Below are 7,317 nucleotides of genomic sequence, written 5' to 3'. Positions count from 1 at the left end.
ATTGCTCATTATTAGAGAAATGCAAATCAAAACTACAATGAGATATCACCTCACACCAGTCAGAATGGCCATCATCAAAAAGTCTACAAACAATAAATGCTGGAAAGTGTGTGGATAAAAGGGAATGCTCTTGCACTATTGGGAATAAAAATTGATACAGCCACAATGGAAGATGGTATGGAGATTCCTTTAAAAACTAGGAATAAAAGCACCATATGACCCAGCAATCCCACTCCCAGGCATATACCCTGAGGAAACCAAAATTGAAAAAGACATATGTTTCCCATTGTCACTGCAGCACTATTTACAATCGGTAGAACATGGAAGCAACCTAGATGTCCATCAATAGATGAATGGATAAAGACGTTTTGGTACATAGACACAATGGAATATTACTCAGCCATAAAAAGGAATGTATTTGAGTCAGTTCTAATGAGGTGCATGAACCTAGAACCTATTATACAGACTGAAGTAAGTCAGAAAGAGATAGATAAATATCTAACATATATATATGGAATCTAAAAAAACAGTACTGAAGAATTTATTTACAGACAAGCAGTGGAGAAACAGACATAGAGAACAGACTTATGGACATGGGGAGAGGGGAGGAGAGGGTAAGATGTATGGAAAGAGTAACACAGAAACTTACATTACCATATGTAAAATAGATGGCCAACAGGAATTTGCTGTATGGCTCAGGAAACTCAAACAGGGGCTCTGTATCAACCTAGAGGAGTGGGATGGGGAGGGAGACGGGAGGGAGGGTCAAAAGGGAGGGGATATAGAACAAAATTCTGTAAAGCAACTATCCTTCAATAAAAAATAAATTAACTAAATTACTTTGTTCAAGAGATAATAAGATAACTGTTAAGTTGAATAATCACCTAGTAAACTAATTGTGGGAAAGGCTACTCACTCTAGTCCCTGGCCTGGAGAGTTCCATGGACTGTATAGTCCATGGGGTCGGAAAGCGTCAGCAACTTTCACTTTCATTTTTCATACTAATTTCCACATTTTTATATTTCACATTAGTTGTAAATAGAATACTCTCACATATTATGATAGAGTTTGGGAGGAGAGAGAAAGACTCTCCTTTGCCTGGATTCCTCCATGGATTGGGCGATAAACTCCAAAGCTCTGGGTTCATACAGCAGAATTTAGTAGGCGCATCCCATCCAAGTGCACTCATCTGTATATCCTATGACCTACATCCAGTCAGAGATTAAAGGAAGGCACATGCTCCCAGGTGTAATAATGAGACAACCACAAACATCTCTGCATTAGCTCCACAAACATACCCACATACCATGAAACAGACAGGTGGTTGCATAAATCTGCCATCTCTCCATTCAATACAAAAAGCACAAATGCCTCCAGCAATAAAGACTTACATCCACAATCCAGCACAGGATGGTAAGATAATGTTACTCCTGCTCATCCCAGAGAAATAATTAACTATCACTCCCTCTCTTCACCACCCACACCTCGCCAAACAGAGCTGCTAATCAAGAACCAGAGATACTCAAGTACCTGGGCTCCAAGGAGGGGGTCGTGTGATGGGGAATGGGGACACTGCATGAAGAACACCTTGTGTTCTGGGAATTCCAAATGGCAGCCTGGCCAGAGAAGGACAGGCCAAACTGGAGTAAATGTAATGCTGTCTATTTCTGCAGGAGAATCTCAGGTGTGGAAGGTCACTGAGAAGTGGGAAGGTCCCCACAACTCAGCTCCCTCTGTCTTGAAGGCTCTGAAAATAAAAGCTCCTCTGCGGTCTCAAATTGAATGAATATTTAGAGTTCTCCATTCAACAGGAACTTACTGAGTACTTACAATGTGTCAAGAACTGGGATACAACAATGACCAAAATGGCATTTCTTGATCTTGTGGAGTTTCTTTTCTGTAGAGGGAGGTGATAAATGCACAGGCTATGAGAAGATGACAAGTACTTTAGAGAAAATAAAGCAGGAGACAGGTGAAGAGTGGAGCAGGTGTGTGGTCATAGAAAGTGTGACTGGGAAGGTAGCATTTGAGCAAAGACCACAGAAGGTGAGGACTGCTGGGAAACAAACATAGGGAGGACTATTTCAGACAGAGAGAACAGTTCATCCACAGGCTTAGGCTGGAGCCAGCCTGAGCTATTCAGTGACCTGCAGGAGGCCTGTGTGCTTGAGACTAAAGGCAAAAGAGGAGGAGAGTATAGACCAAGTTGAAGAGAAACAGGGACAGAGCTTTGTGGGCCTTGGAGGGCTCTGTAGGCCCTTAGCTTTTTCTCTGATCAAAATGAAGAGGCATGGGGTTAGGGAGGCAAGCAGAGTTGGCCCTTCTCGGACTTATATTTGAAAATATCCCCCTGGTAGCCCTAAGGCTTAAAATCAGTACTGACTCCATCAGGCTAGGTGTTCTGAAGCACAGGAAGGTAGACACGCTTGGGGTGAGCCTGGGGAGAAAACTGACCACTGGAGCAACAGGTAGGAAGGTGTAGAAAGGTGGGAAAAATGGCCTTGGGCTCATTTCAGGCTTGGATGAATCAGCACTGAAGGTCACTGATTCAGGATGGGACCACCACCAGAGGCACCAGGAAGGATATTTGTTGCGTGGGCACCTGAGTACCACAAACAACATCTCTACCACGCCTCTCCACTATGCACAGATCCATCACACACACCTCCACCATCCACACCTCCTTCACCATCCACCACCACGCTCCTCCATCATTCCACATCTCTACTACATACACCTCCACCACACACTCCAGGTAGCCACCCAGCTTGGCTATTTCACCTAAATTTGGAACCACCCCTTCTATCCCCTCCTTGCTTTGTAAATTGCATAGGACCCCTGGTATTTGCCTGCCTTATTCACCACTGTATTCACAGGGCCTGTCCTCCACAGGTAAGCAGGCATTCTTGAGAGTGACAAAATGAAGGAATATGAATCGTGGTGCTATTGTTCAATACAGCTATCTACTATATGCAAACAGGAACTACTCAAAGGCAGGAATTTTTTTTCATTGTTCTTTTCAGTGATTTAATAAACACTGTTATGTGCCTGCCCTTTGAATCCATGTGTCCAAATCTGGAAAGTACCTGACATCCATATTACCATTTTGCCCCTCTTTCCCTCCCTTTGTCTCCCCTTCCCTCCTTTCTCATTTCCTCACTTCCTCCCTCCCTCTGTCCCCTTTCTCCTTCCCTCTCTCCTTTCTTCTTCCCTCTAGCCCTCCCTCCCTGTAACCTTCTCCTTCACCTCCCAGTCCCTCTATCTCCCCCTCGGAGCCTTCGCCTCTGCGCACAGAGAACCTCATAGGATACACGCACAGCCTTGCTGCCTGAGCGCCTCAGGGTCAGGAATGGCACTCCACATGGGAGAGATGGTATTTTAGAATCAATGGAGCCAAGTAGAAAACCTGTGCCAAATATACAAGCTGGTTCGTAGACTATGATAGTTCACTGGCAGTTTTTATTAGAAGTTCAAAGTGTGTGGGGACATGGATCTTCTCATGTCAAGGCAAAGTGGGGTTCAGAAACAATAGCCTGTACATGTGTGATGACCAAGACACACAGCAAACCCAAAAGAGCCAAGCTCAGAGCCAAGCAAGACAATGGGCAGGTGCTCCAGCCATCTCCTCCAACCCCCTCCCACCTGCCGCATTACGGGGAAGATGACACTGACCCCAGATGCACAGGTGGGGTGAAAGCGTAAGAGAGATGGGTTTCCAGGAGGAAGAGAGCAGCACGAAGACTCACAGGCAAGGGCAGGATACAGCTTGGGCCACAGGCTCCACTCAACTTATGGACCTTCCACTGAGCCGCCTCATTCCTCCAAGGGGCACCTAACGGCTGCTGGTCAAACCAGAAGTTTTCCTCCGTGTTCAGTTTTTGGGAGAAGGAAGACCAGGCTTCAGGACGGAGAGATAAGCCATGCGTGGGAGTCCAACCCACTTCCAGCAAGATTTGCTGGGAAATGAGCACACAAGCTAGGTGGAGAGGGTTGGTAGGAGGTAGAAACCAAGGGCCTGCCCCACCCACTCAGCCTTAGGTGGCCTGCTCTTGCTGGGTCACTGATTGGCACACTCTTGCAGATGCACCTACTGCATCAAAAGGATTTCTTCCCAAGTGTCTGCTGAGAGAAGGGAAACAAGCCTTAGCATTTGCTTTTGGCTAACAGTCCTGAGATCCCACCCTTTTCTCCCTTCACTCCAGTAGGGCCTGTCAGTGGAGACCTGAAAAAGCAGGGGGAAGTGAGACCAGGAAGCCCAGTGGCATGAGAACACAATGGGTATATCCTTGTACAAGACTCTGATTCCATCCATTCTCCCAGACGCTGACAGCTCGGCTCAGGCCCTGACCTTGTGCACATGCCCTACCTCAAGCAGACTCTCAGGTGGGTGGTCCCTCACCTTCTCTCATGGTACAGCCTTTTAGGATGAACTTGGCAGACCCTGTAAGCAACCCCTCCTCTAACCAGCCTGCCATCCCCAAAGAGGATGTGTTCACCTCCCCCTGACCTGAGGCCTGGTCCTCTTCTGTCTGGACCAACATGCCTTCCTGGCCATATCTTTCCTGAGGTTGGCACTCTTGATGAGCTGGTACAAGGGCTGGGCTGGGATGGGACTGGTCCCCCATCTGTGACAAAAGGAGGGACCCCTCTCCCTGCAGGCCATCATTTCACCTCACAAGGGTGAGATGATCCTGGGGTGGCCTCAAGAACAGCCTGTCTACCTTTTCCCTGGGAGCTGATACAGACAGAGGAGGACGTCTCAGAGGCATGCATGACCGTGGTGATCCAGTCAGCCTGCACAAGGGTCTGAGGCGGGTGGGTCTGGAGCTGTACAAAGTCAGGGTTTCTGCTCGGTGCCAAGCCCTCCTCCTGACTCCATGTTCTTTCTCCTCTCCACCTCCCCTGTTGTCCTACCCATTCAAAGTTCTCCGTGCAGTTTTTGAAAGTGAAAGTCGCTCAGTTGTGTCAGACTCTGCGACCCCATGGTCTATACAGTCCGTGGAATTCTTCAGGCCAGAATACTGGAGTGGGTAGCCTTTCCCTTCTTCAGGGGATCTTCCCAACCCAGAGATTGAACCCAGGTTTCCCACATTGCAGGCAGATTTTGAAGTTCTGTATTATGCTTGCAGAGGAGAGTGGGAAGGTAGGTGCAAGGCCCATATAGCCAAGCCACCATATCTGTTTCACTCTGAACTCCACCAAGAGGAAGGCATAAAGGCATGGCTACGTGATCATCTACTTCTGTGTGGGATACAGAAGGCGTGAGCTTTCCCCTCAGGTGGTTCTCACACCCCAAGGCAAGGGGTGGAGGAGGGACTGAGTGGGTACAGAAAGAGGGCAAAGGGCAGGGGGTGGAGGACAGGACTGCAGGCAGGACTCCCTTACCCAATGTCTCCCTGGCTCAATGTCTTGTTCCTTCTAGCTCCTGAATCCTCCCTGACCTGAACTCATCACCTCCCAGCCGCCACAAGCCCTGCTCACAGTGAGCAGGTTCAATCCTCAGGGGACTATGAACAATTCATCTTCAACCCACACTTTGAGGGGCCTCTGCCCTGAGCAGCAGATGGCAAGTAAGAAAGGATCAGTCAGTCCCCTCAAGAACAGAGTCCCGAGTACAGGCTTCCCCAGGCTAGGCCCCCAGGATACTGTCCCAGCATAGATTCTTCTAGCACAGACCTCCCCCCAAAAGAAGCCCCTCTCCAGGACAGACTTCCCAAGCTCTGAGTAAACTGGAGGACAAGTCCAGGATGCTTGACAAGGTTAAGAGAATCCCTCCAAGCAGAGCTCACCCCGCAACAAAGGCCCAAGTGCCTAGGAAGCTGGCAGCCCTAGCCTTCATAGTCAGGCCCCAGCTGTGGGGAACATGGGGGGCAAGACACACCTTACAAGCCTGGTCCCCACCTTTCTGAAGGGAAGGCCACCTCTCAGGCCTGGGCTTCTGTGGCAGCCCTGCCTCAGCACTGACTACTCTTGAGAGCTAATTTGCTTGCTTGTCTCGCTCGGATGTGTTCCTGTATGTGGTGTCTGTGTGCACACCTGTTCTGTCAATGCCGTACCAGGGCTTGAGTCAAATGTTGGTCACATTTCTTCCAGGCTATAGACCTGCAAGGATTTCCCCCAGGAAACACAGCTCAGTGCATACTCAGAAGCCAGGCAGTGCTGGAATCATCCTCAGCTCAGACACATGCAAGCCAACACAATCAGGCCTCAGTTAAGTCCCGGACTCCTTCCCGTGAGCCTTGGCTTCCTCACCGGGAAACAAAAGTAATGAGGACCTGCCTCCAGGTGCGTGGGTGGCAAGTCAGAGAAAGAACCTCAAAGCCAGATTAGCAAGAGTGATGCTAAACCCACACCCTGGGCCCTGGCAACACGGAGGCACCCTGCCAAAGAGGATGAGGGTTCCCCAACAATCCAGTAGTGGATGTTATTTTTTTGTTGGTTTATAAGCAAGAATTGAATTTAATCAATTAATATATGTATATGTTTTTTCAATTAATTTTTATTTTGATTGGAGGATAATTACTTTACAATATTGTGATGGTTTTTGCCATACATCAACATGAATTGGCCTCAGGTACACTTATGTCCCCCCCATCCTGAACCCCACTCCCACCTCCCTTTGCACCCTATCCCTCTGGGTTGTCCCAGAGCACTGGGTTTGGGTGCCCCGCTTCATGCATCGAACTTGCACTGGTCATCTGTTTTACATATGATAATGTACCTATTTCAATGCTATTCTCTCAAATATTCCATCCTTACCTTCTTCCACTGAGTCAAAAATTCTGTCTCCTTTCCTGAGATTCCTTAAAAAAACTGGGAATAGAACTGCTATATGACCCAACATTTCCACTGTTGGACATACACCCCAAAATCAGAATTGAAAGGGGCACATGTACCCCAATATTCATTGCAGCACTATTTACAATAGTGGATATTTTTAAAACATAAACAAAACTCAGAATTTTGTTGAACTCTCTTCTGTTGCAGTTTGGCAACGTTATACTGATAATTTCGCTTGTCAGTGCCTAGGGCTTCTAAGGGCTTCCCTGATAGCTCAGTTGGTAAAGAATCTGCTCGCAATGCAGGAGACCCTGATTTGATTCCTGGGTTGAGAAGATCTGCTGGAGAAGGGATAGGCTACCCACTCCAGGGTTCTTGGTCTTCCCCTGTAGCTCAACTGGTAAAGAATCCACCCGCAATGCAGGAGACCTGGGTTGGGAAGATCCCCTGGAAAAGGGAAAGGCTACCCACTCCAATATTCTGGCCTGGAGAATTCCACGGACTATATTGTCCATGGGGTCGCAAAGAGTCGGACAT

Source organism: Odocoileus virginianus, chromosome 3, assembly GCF_023699985.2.
Source record: "Odocoileus virginianus isolate 20LAN1187 ecotype Illinois chromosome 3, Ovbor_1.2, whole genome shotgun sequence".
NCBI lineage: Eukaryota > Metazoa > Chordata > Mammalia > Artiodactyla > Cervidae > Odocoileus > Odocoileus virginianus.
The sequence above is the reverse complement of the archived record's forward strand: the minus strand, read 5'-3'. Positions refer to the sequence as shown.